Genomic DNA, 15,724 nt, shown 5'->3' on the forward strand with positions numbered 1-15,724 from the left:
ACTCAGCCAGTGAGCCCTCTTAATACATTCCCTGTACCTCTGCGCCGTAGCTCTAACCCCTGTTAAGGGGTTAAGTAAATCTTTAAGTAAGTTTAGTATTGATGTATTATGTCTTGTTTGTGATTTTTAAAATATATGTTGTACTGTATTGTGGGATATGTGCTTTGATTTATGTTTGTGGATAACTCTAACTAAGTAACTTCCTCTTGGGAACAAGTTTTCTTGTATCATATTTATCAAGTTTTCTTTAAATATTCTATATTATGCCATCAATCCTCATCAATATTGGTATCTAATATATAAAGCTGAGTGTATGTGTGTGTATGTATGTATGTAAGACCGCTAAAAGAATCTGCACTGTCTCATTTACAATCATCGTATTTTGCACAGTTGTTGCCTGTGACTCAGGGAACATCTTGACCACATTTTGAGCCGAAATTTTAACCCTGCGCTTTCTAAATCCACTTATTACCCACCATATACAGGAGCCATGTCACAGGAGGACCCCGCGGCACATCCACTAACCCGTCCCCGCTCCTGCTTCCGGGTCCTCGAGCGTGGACAAGCGTCCCACGTCCTAGGGCGCACGCACACCAGCTTCACATTATTTAAAGGACCAGCGCGCCATTAATTAAGGCCGCTGGCCTTACCCAGAATTCTATTTAACTCAGCCTCTCCCCACACACCCTGCCGGATCTTTGTGCCTCTTAACTTTAGAGAAAGTTATCCTTATTTCTGGTTATGACCTCGATTCCTTTCCTGACCTAATCCTGTGCTGCCTGATCTCCTGCTACATCCCCACCTCCGATCCTGTGCTGCCTGTCTCAACCTCCTGCCTGTTCCCGACCATGAGTTTGCCTGACGATTTTGGACTTTGCCTTGGCCGCCACCACAGACAAAGTCGCGCCTGTGGAACGACCTGGTGGTACCACGCCGCAGCAAGTCCAACCCGCTTTGAGGCGGGTATTTGGTGAAAACCGGGTGCCACTTAGACTATGGTGCCAGGTGTCGGCTTGTGTCATCGTCCGCGGTGGTCCAGGGGGTTCACTACCTCCGATCCTGACAAGCCATTGTCTGCTGCTTCTGCTGTGGCAGTTGAAAGCTGAGCTGTGATTGGTTGCTGCTGCCACAGCTCATTAATATTAGCAAAAGTTATAAAAACACAGTGCAGCACACTTCCATACCACAGGAGCTAACACCACAGTCCGAGACCGATCCAACAAGTCCCACTTTAAACAATAAAAAAGGAGTATAAAAAACCCTGACCGGAGCTCCCAATGATTCCAATATGGCTGTTGTTCAAAATTCCTTCAAAGATCTTCAATTATATTCTACCGATGAGGAAAGTTTGGCAACAAGATGTAGGTCACTATTCAGAACGTCCTTAAGGTGCAGTTTTCTCCTTAAACTCACTCAACCGTGTGGTAGCAAAAACTAAAAGAGAAAGTAGGCACCAAATCGCATAGTACGTTCTTAAAACCTTGGATTTTATTCTTAAAAGTTATACTCACAAGAGTATGTTTAAAATGCGCATAAAACAGTATACAAAACGGGACGCCAGCTCCACTCGCTCGCCCGACCCTGGGTTTCGCCGTTCTCAGCTTCTTCCGGGGCGAGTTTTAAGAATAAAATCCAAGGTTTTAAGAACGTACTATGCGATTTGGTGCCTACTTTCTCTTTTAGTTTTTGCTACCACACGGTTGAGTGAGTTTAAGGAGAAAACTGCACCTTAAGGACGTTCTGAATAGTGACCTACATCTTGTTGCCAAACTTTCCTCATCGGTAGAATATAATTGAAGATCTTTGAAGGAATTTTGAACAACAGCCATATTGAAATCATTGGGAGCTCCGGTCAGGGTTTTTTATACTCCTCATTAATATTAGCTCTGAGCTGTGATTGGTTACTATAGGACAGTGATGGCAAACCTTTAAGGGACCGAGTGCCGAAACTACAAGTAAACGCCAAGTATTTTTCACAAAGGGCCAAATGCCAATTTAAAGTAACAGGTTTCAAACGTATTGGCGCCCTGAGGACACCAATACAGGAGAAAGAAGGAGAAATTCATATTATTATTGTAGTTTCCCTCTAAAGTCCCTTTAACAGGATGAATCACAGGTCCAGAGAAGGGGCTACAAAGTCCACACCTCCTTGATTCAGGTCTTGATTCCTGAATGGAGACCTTTGTGTTGGGTGATGGCCTGGGTGCCCAAAGAGAGGGCTCCGAGTACCACCTTTGGCACCCGTGCCATAGGTTCGCCACCACTGCTATAGGAAATAAGTATAAGACACTTATGTGTGAGGTAAGATCTATAGGGATACAGAGAAAGGGGGAGTTTTATCAGAAATGTCTGAGGTAAAACTTCTAGTTACTCATGGAAACCAATCAGAGATCATCTGTAATTTTATAAATAGCTGTTCAGCAAGGAAACTTGAGCTCTGATTGGTTGCCATGGGCAACTGGAACAGTTCTGCTCACTTCTATATTTGTGTGTGTTTTCTGGAGTGTAAATCTTTAGACCTGAAGAAATTTTACCTGACTCATCTTGGTAGCGCATCTACTTGGTAGCGCAAAAACCTGTTTTTGTCAATCTATCCATTTCCTCCACACACATATTTTCAGCAAGGCTGAAGAAATCTTGTTTGTTATCGGATAAACCTATACGTTAAAGAGCTGTCAGTTGACAACGCCAGTCTGTGTAAAGACATCTCTCCCTACCCTCAACAACTGGTGATGCCCAATTTCCGATATACCCTTTTTAGAAAGAATAATTAATTGCGGCATAATTGAACTGAGAAATGTTTTTTAGGAGGAATAGGATGTGTGGCACGTGAAGACCATGGGATGTATTGTTACTTATGTGTGTGCATGTGCAACCACCCAGTGGTTGTATTGTGTATAGCAGCCTGTTGAGTATTTTGTTAGCATGTAATGATGTGCGATGTAATTTTTTTGAGAAATAAAGTTCCTTTCACAGCAGTTGAATACTCTACCACTATGCTATGTATTATATGTTCTTATCGATGACTTCAGAGGAAAGAGAAGGACACAGAAAAAACTCTTATATGCAAAGTACCAGGGAAATTATATGTTTAGAAGTAGCTTTTTCAGATAAACAGGTTCTGTGCTGGTCTGCACTTAGAATGTGCACAGTATAATTTTCTTCAGGATGTAACTGACATCTTGACAATAGGAATTTCCTTTTCACTTATTTTTTTATGTATTGGTTTGACAAGTCCAATTGGACTTTCCTCTCCATTCGATAAGCATTTACTTCTGACTGCATATTTAGGACAGAAAACAAGCATTTCCCTGCAGTCAGAAAGCTGCCAGTCTTCCTTTACTTATCACAGCAGGTGCCATTTACAGTGCTCGGATTAAAGGAAGAAAGTCTGTAAGCTACTTGCAGGCTTACACTGTCCGCTCATGTAGCAACAATGATGTTAAATAGTGTGTTTTAATAAAGGGGTTGTCAGGTTTCAGGAAATAATGAAATTGCTTGTATAATGGAAAGTTATACATTTTTCCAATACATTTTCTGTATCAATTACTTTTTGTTTTCTAGATCTCTGCTTCCTGACATCCTATAAGAGACTTTTTTCCCCCCAGAAATATTTTATTAAGTAACTAAAAATAAGGAAATAACAAATGATCTAATACAAAAAATGTATGTCATGGCTCATTATAACATGGAGCTCTGATTACGCTCTGTGATACTAACCATGTACCTGTATGACATCACATGGCCATGGATATTTTAATCCGCAGGAAGTAGATAATGAAGCTTCCTATAGAAGGTAAACAGAGATCTAGAAAGCAATAGGGAATTGATACAGAAAGTGTATTGGAAAATTGTATAACTTTTCATTAATATAATAGATATAATTATCTTAAAGTGAACAACCCCTTTAACCATAATAATCCTATAATTATTATAAATTATAAATATTATCAGGACTTTTCCACGAGACTCCATGTGCCCATAGACAATGTGGATATATTAATTGTTTTTATCACTTCCTAATATTGATAAAAACAAGAGTATTGCTAGCACAGACAGAAGCTCCTAAAAATGTCAGATTATGTAAATGTCAGAGGAGAGTCACAGCAGCTAAATCTTCTGTTAGAAAATTAATACAGTGTCATTCTGTATGTACACACACTGGACTACTGACTAATTCAAAGCTACTACTAAAATTAGTATTATCTCTCTAAATGAGGATCCACTAGACCAGTGATGGCGAACCTTTTTGAGGCAGAGGGCCCAAACAACCAAACCCACTTGTATAAATAGAAAGCGCCGACATGGCAATTTAAGCAGTAACATGTTACTGTTTTTAATTGTATTGGCACCCTGAGGACACCAATACAGTTGAAATAAAGAGAATACAATCAGATTATCATTGTAGCTTCCTTCCATGGTACCCTGAAGAGAAAGACTCGCGGTGCCCATAGCAGGAGCTCCAATAATAACACAGCCTTGTCTGCACCTCCTTGCTCCTCCTGTAGTCCTAGGCAGCTAAGGATGTGTAGCTTTAAAATAGCACTAATCACAGCACATCCTGGGTGGCCAGGGACTGCAGGAGGAGGTTTTGAGTCCTGTCTGGAAACTCGGGGCAGGGGTTATGACCTGGGTGCCCACAGACAATGCTCCGAATGCCACCTCTGGCACCAGTGCCATAGGTTCGCCACCACTGCACTAGACTGTTATTGGCCCTACATATGTTTAGACTTAAAATGCAGTTGTAACTGGCATACATGAAAAACCAGCACTTTGTTGCTGCTATCAGTGTGGTAGATAGAGCAGGCCAATAGGGTAGGTACCATCCCTACTCCATATCCATATGAACAATGGACTCTCTTTATAGAATACCCCTTTAAAGATGGCTTCTCATTTCTCTAGTCATTTCTGTTTTGAAGTCTCTATAAAATATCCATGCTTGAGAAAATTTTCTTAAAACTGGAAAGATGCTACCATATTAAGTCACTAGGAGGTGCTGTAGATTAACTCTCAAGTCTCATAAGATTGGTGACATAACCATCATCTAATTGCTGTGACCGGTCATATTCATTTGGTATGCAAAGTACATATGGCAGATATAAAAATAGCTGTTTATTTCTGCATCTGCAAATGTGTTGCTGGATACTAGGAATAAGCTCTTCTGACAGCCCCTTCTTATACATTATGGGGCACATTTACTTACCTGGTCCCTGTGCGATCCATGATCCGGACTGTCCGATGAGGATGAACTCTGCGCCCGAGATCCTGCATGTGTCTCTTCCCCGATCAGGTCCGCCAGAGTTCAACTTCTTCTTCCCGGTGTATATAAGTGCATGGCTTGCGACACAATTTTGAAGTTAAATCCCACGGTTTGTCCAAATCCATCGGATCGTCCGTCAGCCACCCCCCAAGACCCCCTCCCCGATTTGTGTCGAATAAAAGCCGGCGTGATTGCGGCAAATTCCGATCGCGTGCGCCAAAAACCCCTTTTAAATACCTGTCCCAGAGGCGCAAAACAGAAATCATCGGGATGTCTGAGGAAAGTTCAGTCCACGGGGCCCTTCGTAAATGAGCCCCTATATGTCTGGTTTATATATGTCCAAATTTGCAGCCATCTAGTCTCTTATTTAATGAAACATATCTCAACTGATCTCAATCACCAATCCATAGTATGAATTACACCAAAATAACTCATCACTTATGCACAGCGTATGTTCTTTTCCATTTCTGAGTTTCTGGCTCTTAATCATCTACAGTGCTTTGCAAAAGTATTCGGCCCCCTTGAACTTTTCTACATTTTGCCACATTTTAGGCTTCCAACATAAAATTTTAATTTTTTTTGATGAAGAATCAACAACAAGTTGGACACAATTGTGAAGTGGAACGAAATTCATTGGATATTTTAAACTATTGTAAAAAATAATAAACTGGAAAATGGGATGTGCAATATTATTCAGCCCCATATTTTGCCCCATATTTTTTATGCAATACAGCCATACATTACCTAAGAAAAATATACATAAGAAGAAGCAGCACTGTGACACCTGATATTGAAACCTAAGGCTGTAGATTTTGTTTTGGTATAATGCAGGTGTCATTTCATGAATGCTGTATGATTGTTGATGCTGAAAACCAGTGAAGCATTGTGTCTTGGTGTCATAACCGGGATGCATTTACCTGCGTGATAGTTACTCACTTGAGATTTCACCATATGCTGGTATGAGTCTAATCTTGAGTTACTATATGAGGCAGCATGGCCGATTCTAGCCTTTCTGCTTACCTCCGAGCTCCAGCCCCAGCACTTCCCTGCAACTCCTAGTCCTCTCCTGCCGGCAGCCGCATCTATGTGTATAAAATTAAAGTTGCTCTGTTCGACTGGGGAATCCCATAGTTGAACAACTGGTGGCTTACCAGAAATGGTTTACACTAGCACCATAGTGGAGGGGATTTATACAAATCCCATCTACATGCCATATATGTTAACTCATTAAAAAAGTCAAAATGTGAGCAAAGACAGTTTTATATTTTCCAACACTATGTAGAGGGAAATGCCTGGGGGCACATGAGCTTAGGTTAGCCAACTTCCTTGGGCAATTGCTATTTTGCAGAGGCTATAAATGCAGAATCATTCTTTATTTCAATGAGCTACAAGAATACTGCTGATTTCTCGTGTAATAACACACTGGACATGTACTGATGTTCATATGTAAAGTATTTGGCTCACATAGATTCTATATTTAGGATAAGGTCCATCTCTATAGCAACAGGAAACCGCAATTGATGGTAGAATTCCTATATACAGGCTGTTTATAGCTGATATATTTTATACCTATTGTTTATATGATTGTATATAGAGAAGTCCAATAAGTAGGAGATCATCTTTAGATTTAGAAGCCAGGTGATTCAAATCTGGAATATTTACATTTGTTAGATAATAGTTAGAATTTAATACATTGTCAAGGAACTCCTAAAGAAACCACATAGAATTACTACTTAACTGTGTCCTTTTCACTCTTTGGGTTACTTCTACTTACAACTAAAAGTGTTACTTAAATTTCAACAAAATAATGTATAAATCAATAATGCAAATGATAATTGGTAAGATGTGTAATATTCTTCATTAAAGAAAATCTACAAAAAAATCAAGCATGATAAACTGGGGGGCACTTACTAATAAATCCAAATACTGTGACTGTGGTAATCTTATTTTTGTTATCCATGGTCTCCATGTTGAAAAAACTAATTTTAAAATTATGCAATTGAGCCTGAATGGCTCTATGGTGTTACTCAGTGACAGCCTGTGAAGTTACAGCACTGAGGGGCTCCGGAAACACTGACCAGAGCCCTTCAGGCTCAATAGAATAAATATAAAAGTTGATTTTAGAAGGTAGGAGGCTATGGATATCAAATATAAGAAGATTACCACAGTCACGGCGCCTAGATCTATGAGTAAATGTCCACGGCTTTTCATGCTTGATTTTGATGATTGATTTCCTTTGAATACGTTTCTATGGTCTTCTTTTCCACTGCTATCCTTCCTTGCTTAACCTGTTTGTGTAAATCATGTCAAGGAAGGGGAGGAGTGTGAGCCATGCACTTCCCACAATCTATGTCCCTGGTTGACGGTCCCTACTTTGGTTAAGTGCACAAAGTGAGACAAACAAATGGACACATGACAGACAAAAGGTGAAGTCAAATTAAAGCACGTGAAAACCAAGATGGCGATGAGGTACAAAATCGTGCAGCAAAGGTCAGAATCATAGCATTACATAACAGACCAGTGGCCAGGAAACTATATACGGGGCACCTATATAGTGACTAGCCAGTGTACAGTCACTGCATAAATTTCTGGCTAGTCAGGATACAGGTACAGTGGTAGGTGCAACTGACCAGTAGAACACAGTATGCAAAGCTAGTTTGCAATATGCAAATCAGCTTTCTGCCCTGTACTCTAATGACAGCTGAGAGATAAAGGAACCTGATAAAGATTTAACACTTTCCATAAGAGAGTCCTTTCACCTCAGAGAGCTGAATCATGAAGAAAAATAGGCATAAGGCATGGAAAGAGGTAAAGATCTGAACTGTATGGACCTCAGAATGCTTCAGATACTCCATTCACTGCAGGAAAAATAATAATGATAATAATAAATCATTATTTATATAGCACTATCATATTCAGCAGTGTGCCAAAAAGGCACAGAGCAGATGTTTTACCTAATGTACTATATTATAAGATTCACTATTATCACATGCTCTATTAATTTCTAATATAAATAAATGATTATTTATGCTTTAAAGGGAACCTGTCATTAGATTTTACCCTACAAAACCAGCACCCTCAGGTCGGGTATCCTTTCTAGAATTCCCTCTTTGGGGTGGAATCTCAACCATTTGCCTATTAAAAAAATCGCCATGTGAAAATGAGCTGAAGACTCATCTTTCAAACCACACAAATTGTGGCCAGCTCATGGCTACCATTGACTTGCTTTATGCAGACTCACAGTGCAGCTTGTTCAAGATGTCCAGCATGTTCAATTTGCTGTAGTGCAAATTAGAGAGCAGGTCCAATACCTGCTCAACAATTTGTAGCTTGGCCGCTCACTTCCTATGGAGATGGGAGAGGTAAGGAGGGCTAATTCCTCCTATCTCCAACCAGGAGAAGTTTGCCCATTAGCCTTAATATGATACCAAGAGTATGGTTCTAGGTATTAGAAAGCTTAATATATATGAATCTAAAATGGCACAATCCTTTCAGTTTCTCAGCCTGACTAATCTCAGGCAAAGATGAGTCAGGCTGAGAGGCTGGAGGAAGAGTGTCAATTTAGATATCATGGTTCTGGCATCAGATTAAAAAGGATAATCTCATTTTCAAATCATATCAGGCTTGGGTAATCTACAGAGCCCGAGATACGGGCACTTGGAATGCAATACCATACTGAAGGGGTATTCCCACAAACATAAGATTCTTAAATATACTCAGAATAACAAAATAACACATTCTCTAATTTACTGTTGTTAACAAAAATACAAGTTTTCACAGATATCATTCCAACCTGTCTCTATCAGTCCTGGTGTATACAATTTTGGACAGGGATCCTATCATACATCTTCTGACTATGGTCGGGCAGTGCATGAATAGCTTTTCTTGACTGCTCACTGCAGTGCTCTACATCCAGCCCTTCCCCACTCGATTACAAGACGTGCTCAGACACTTCCTGCCAGGAAGCAGCCTGCACAGACTTACTCTACATACTACAGATAAGATAAGATCTGTATAGCAGGGAAAGGAGGTATAGCAGGGCTGATTCTGTGTTTGTTATAGTTGTGATATAGCAGGATTGACTGTGTGTATTATAGCTGATGTATAGCAGAGCTGAGAGTGTCTTTGTGTTTTATATCCATCTCATAGATCTCATCAGCTTTCATTTCTGATCTGTCCAATCTCTCTTTTTCTATGTGTCAGATACTAGCACACAGCGTCTCATAGTACAGAGGAGTCCACATCCACAATAAAATATTTATTCTGTAAACATCACTAGGGGATTAAAATTTGACAATTTTCTTTCATGGGCAAACCCCTTAAAATATTATACCAGAACGGTGCTTCTAGCTGTGGTAGAGTCCATTATATGACTCGCTGCAGGCAAAAGCTCACTGCGTATGGCTTTGGAGGTGATTTATTTATTGGTAAATGGGCAGAATTCAACATCAAAGCAGGACTTCTAGAAAATACTGTACATGTTATAGGGTGCTGGTATTTTTGTGGGGTAAACGCTGGTTTACCCCACAAAAGCGAATATGCAAATATGCAAGTGATGATATTTCAGGTATCGTACAGAAATGCAAATCCCTAATATAACAGCCCATGTAAATCCTTATTATTTGATGTTCGTTCACTCCCTGAAGACTGCAGTAGGCTGGGGATACACAATGATTTTGGCTCTGCTCTGCAAAAGCCCTAGAAGTAATGTCAGTGAATGAGGTCATCTTGTTATCACATTTGGATTGCTCGCCTAATTTACTAAACTTGAATATTGATTGATTGAGATCATAATGCAAACGTATTTACTGACACATCTCCAGTGAAATAATCCATGTTATGTTCCATGAGAAATAAATGTATTATTAGAGCATAAAACCACATAGCGCCACATTGTTATTTTTTCAATGTTATAGTGTAATTACATGTAATGTTGTTCAGATTTCCTTATTGATGGAGATATATGTTATAATAATAATCCTGAAAACACGTATAAAATGTTACTGCTTAAAAGATCAGATAGCTACCTACATCATTAATCATATCCACTAACAAAGGTGGCTTTAAGCCGGTATTTTATCTATACAAATGCCCAAAGGGAACATAATTTTTTAAGGATTAGTTGACTTCAGTCGCCTCCATGAACATAGTGTATAGAACAGGCCACCCAGTATTGTTCCACTGAGACAACTATACAAATAAATTGTTGGTATATAAAGAACATTGTAGACAAGTAAATACAGGCAGAAACTGTTGACATTAAACACTTTTATAAGTTAAGCTTAGATGTTAAAGGCATTTTTTGTGTTCTATATTTGCACTTGAAAATATATCGAGTGATAAAACATCTGAAAAAGTTTGTTTGTTTTTTGGCTGATACATTAATGTTTGACAGCGACACATTCTTGTCTGTAAACAGGGTAAGTGCTGCCAATAAATGCAAACTGTATAGGGAAAAACAATATTTATAGCAGTGGGTTGGGTGGTGATCAGCATTGATTTGGCATTGCTATAGGCAACTTTTTACATAAAAAAAGTTAAGTCAAAGTATTGGGGCACATTTACTTACCCGTCCCATTGACGCAGCCGAATGTCCGACGAGGATTCGGAGCTGCCACGATTCACTAACAGTGTGCGTCCAATTTCCTGCACGTGTTGCTTCCCCGCTCAGGTCCACCGAAGTTCACCATCTTCTTCCCGGTACATGTAAGTGCCAATCTTGCGACACAATTTTGAAAGTTAAATTCAGCGGTTTGTCTGAATCAGTCGGATTGTTCGACGGCCACGCCGTTTGTTGCATGAAAGCCGGCGCCGATGCACCACAATCCGATCGTGTGCGGAAATATTTGGGAAACCCAACAGAAATGTGTCCGACAGACCCTTAGTAAATGTGCCCCATTGGCTTATATTTGCTAAGGCCCTTGCGCCAGTTTTCTGTAGGACTTTGCATGTTCTTTTATGTGCATTTAAAAAGTGCCTGCACCTGATTTGTGTTGCACGCGACCCTTTCGTGTCTCAGCTGCATTATTCTTCACGCAACACAATTTTTTTCATGTTTACTCTGTTGGGCCACTGAAGAGGGCGCCAGATTGATGAGGAACGGGTGCCACAAATCATGATGAATATGCCGCCCCCTACACACGAAAACTGCACATAGATCAATTGGCACTGTTTTCAGTAAATGTGCCCAATTAAGTTAGAAAACGTAACAGTGTAAAAGTAAAAGTGTCTGATTTAGTCGTTTCGAAATGTGTTACTTTGGATATTGTCTTTCCTAATATTCTTACAGGAAAAAAATTACCACAATGTCCCCAAAGGAAATGTCTCATAGAATGTAAGTGGCACAAAGCAGCTGACAAAAGTAACACAATCTTTGAAGTGTTCACAGCACAACCTAGATATAGCTCCATTTCCTGTTACCAGAACATTCAGAGGAAACTAGGATGATTAAAATTAGGCTTGATCTGTTTTATGCAATTTGCATGAATTTCAACTTTTATTCTGATGACCATCTATTTAGTTTTAAAGGGGTTGAATGGGTTGTCTAGATTTCAATGGGATGAAATAAATAGAAAATACTTACTTCCACAATACTTCTCTAGAGAGGTCCTCAAGAGTTGCTGCTTATTTCCTACATATATGATATGCTATATCAAGGGCCATATTATGGGTGCTGGAGAGGAGGAGGGGTGAGCGCTGCTCACAGGACGACTAAGCACTAACACACCCCTTTGGAGCACATTTTTTCGGTCTTGTGTTATAAATACATGTACAAGCAGTTTGCACGTTCTTTTTAGTGCAAAGTCAGACAGAAAACTGGTGCAAACACTTTAATAAATGTGGGCTTATGTCCCTGATGAATAAGATGATTGCTAACATATGTGTGTAGGAGGAAACTAGATAAATGCAAATAGAGTAGAGTTTCATTTTACATCAATTTACGGTAAACTATTACTAAATATAGCAATAACCATATTATTTAAATTAAGAGGTCTACATATTTTTCACACTGGGTGTCAACCTGTTTAATTAGCAAGACTCTTAATGAAAAATGCTTACAGAAAGCAAATATGAAGAGCAAAATAATTTGTTAAAGGGGTTTTCCAGGAATTTTGGAAAACCCCACTGGTGCAGGGACAGCATTAAGAAAATGAGAATCTATACTTGACTCTAAACAATAAGTTAAACCAAATTACAATTTGACTATTTGGCCAAATATGATTACTTATTAATACATAAATTCAATGTATTGTGATTTAAATGTGTGATTGTCTTTTGTTTAAATCGGCCTCATACAAATCTACAAATAATATTTTCCTCATTACATAATTACCTAGGGTTTACCTTTGCAACTGTGTATTTTACTTTGTATGCGACTCCTAGCTACTGGTTTATCTCATATAGCCAAATATTGTTCCATAAAAAGAATCTTAGGAATCTTCATTCCTTTATCTGTCTGCCAAAATAAAGACTACATAATACAGAACAACAGCTCTCTAGCAGAAAGATTGAAAAAAGCCTAACACAGACAATATGAAATTTAATGAACATGTGCTTTCTGAGACAAAATGAAAACATTCATGTCAATGCTATTGCAATAGAACAGTTTATAAAAAGGAACATTTCAAGAAGACAACAAAAATACAAAGTCAATAGTAAACAAAATATTGTTCTCTTTTTCATCTTAAAAGTAATATAACAAAAGAGGTTGTATATACTATCAAAGAGTGACGACGAGGCCATAGTGTAACTAGTTTAATTCTTGTAGTTTGTTTCCAATAGGAAAACATTGCATGTTTGTTGCTGTATTCAGATATGTTAATGTTAATTTAGGCTAAGTTCACACTGCAGATCAAACCTCTGTCCCTTACCTTTCTTAATTAAAAGACAGAGGTTTTTGTATTACAAATAGCTTTTGCAGGAAAAAAAGATAATTTATATTTTACCTTACAATTCCATGTGAGATGGGACTAGGCATTTGTCCCCTGGGTGTGGCTATAGAGGAACAGTTTCCTCCCCACCCCGCCCTGAGGTCACTGAGGGAGTATTTTTTATATGTGCTCCATGCAGGCAGTGGAGTTAGACATCATTGGAGTTGTGACATCATTTATTGTTAGAAGTGAATGTAATGATGGTAGAAGTGTTATTGCTGCTGCAAATACCTATAGAATGAGTAGATGTCAGTCAATTATTAATTAGAAGAGTAGATTGGACCAGCACTCGCATTAAGACCATATTCTTTATTTTAATCCATTTAAAATCCAGAGAATGCACAAGACAAAAAATAATGCATAAGTTGGGCAATTAAGGCCCCTGTTAAAAAAACAAGCGGCAGACCTACGCGTTTCAGACTTCGACTATCATGTTGTCCTTAGTCATGGTCTATCTGCCAAGAAGTGAGGCACAAACATTTAAGCTTTAAAACCTGCTTACGTCATATGCGCAGAAAGAACATTGGTGCAGCTGTTCACTGGTATGTGTATACTGCACAGTGGCTACTTTTTCAATAGAATTAAAATGTACCTGATCTATTGTTGAGGCCATGCGGAGAACGTTTATCTACTTTCATGATCCAATAGATTTCTCTATTTCTAAGCTTATATGTTCTGTCTCCTCCTCTTTTGGGGCAGATATGTTAAAATGTGTTTAACATAAAAACTTGATTTACAAAATAGAACACAGTGGGGAGAATGTATTAACACTGGCATATTGTGGCTCAGACTTAATATTAATTATCACGTGATTGAGTTGGCCGGCCGGCATGCAGAATGTAGTACATGCATGTAACGGGTCACACAGACAACAGAACTAAAAGTCTCTTTGGGAGGAGTCTGGAGGGAGGAGTCTGTGGACCAGTGGACCCTCTGGACCACTGCTGGAGATTGTATGCGGTCCGCAGTGGCAGCCAAGGTACAGGGAAGTGCAGGAAACAGTCCAAGCCTGGGATGACAGCAGCAACACAGAGGAACACTGGCACGGACTGCAGACACCGCTGGACTGGAACCCTGGGAGGCACAGCAGGAAGCACGGAGGCAAACTGAAGACTTGACACAGGATGGCGGGAGCACAAGGAGGTACCCTGGTAATGCTGGAGACTCAAAGGAACATAGGAAAGCGTCTAGAAACGCTAATGGGCTTTCTCTTCCACAGGAACGGCTTAGGGAAGCCTGGCATGGAAACCATAGGAGATCCTAGGAGAAGATCCGGCGGGGAGTGAAGGGAGGTGACGGATTATAAGGGCAAGCCGGATTAGCGAACTCCAATCAGGAGAACGCTGGCCCTTTAATGCTGGGAGAAGTCTGCGCGTGCCCCCTAGTGGTGAGAGTGCGTGACTGCAGGCAAGGAGGCGTGCGGCCTACACGCCGGGAACCGGAGCACAGACAGGAGCCAGGAGAGGTAAGTGAGGGCAGGGGACGGGGACTGGCAGGCAGCGGAGCACGGGTGTATCCGCGACATGGATCGCGGGAGCACCCGTGACAATGCACTGTATTTCACAGAAATAGGCTTTGCTTTTTATGAGGAGGAGAGGATCGAAGAGCACTAATAATTATTAATTAATTTAATTGGGTAATACCTTAGATATCCAGTAGGCTTACATAAAAAAAAAATCTATATGTGTGAAGAGACTTTTGTCGCATCGCTGATGCATATCATTTATTAGCAATTTCAAGAAATACTAGAAGTCACAACTCGATGGGTCATGCATAATGCACATCATATGACTGCAACACAAGACATCCCAAGGCTCTCTGCACTTGTGATCTATGTCACGGGTGCTCCCGCGATCCCTGTCTCGGATCGCGGGCGCATCCGTGCACCCCCGTTTACCCCCGCTGCAGGCCGGTCAGTGAACTCACCTCTCCCGGCTCCTGCTCTTCCCCGGACTGCCGTGCGCGCGCGTCCCCGCCTCCTAGGGCGCGCGCGCGGCTCCTGCCGAAAATTTAAAGGGCCAGCGCACCGCTAATTGGTGCACTGGCTGAACCTCACCTTTAAGAATCCTGCCTCTTCCTGTGTCCCCTGCCGGATCTTTGTGCCTCATAGCCTTAGAGAAAGCTTCCTAGCGATTATTCCTGCGTTCCTGTGTATTCCTGCGTTCCTGTGTATTCCTGCGTTCCTGTGTATTCCTGCGTTCCTGTGTGTTCCCGCTCCTGTGTGTTCCCGCTCCTGTGTCCTGTGTTACCCGAGTTCCTCCGTGTTGCTGTGTTCCCGTTCCCACCTGCCTGGACCTCCTGTTGCTGACCCCGGATTTGGACCTGACGTTGCATCTCTGCCGCCTGCCCTGACCCTGTGCCTGGACCTGTCTACGAGATTGTCATCCGCTAAGGTACCTCGACCTCGGCTGCCACCGTGGGCTAGTCACACCTGGGAACGACCTAGTGGTATCCTGCCGCAGCAAGTCCAACCCGCTTTGCGGCGGGCTCTGGTGAATACCAGGTGCCGCTAGGCTCCGGTTCCGGGTGTTGG

Source organism: Engystomops pustulosus, chromosome 9 (genome assembly GCF_040894005.1).
Source record: "Engystomops pustulosus chromosome 9, aEngPut4.maternal, whole genome shotgun sequence".
NCBI classification, from domain to species: domain Eukaryota; kingdom Metazoa; phylum Chordata; class Amphibia; order Anura; family Leptodactylidae; genus Engystomops; species Engystomops pustulosus.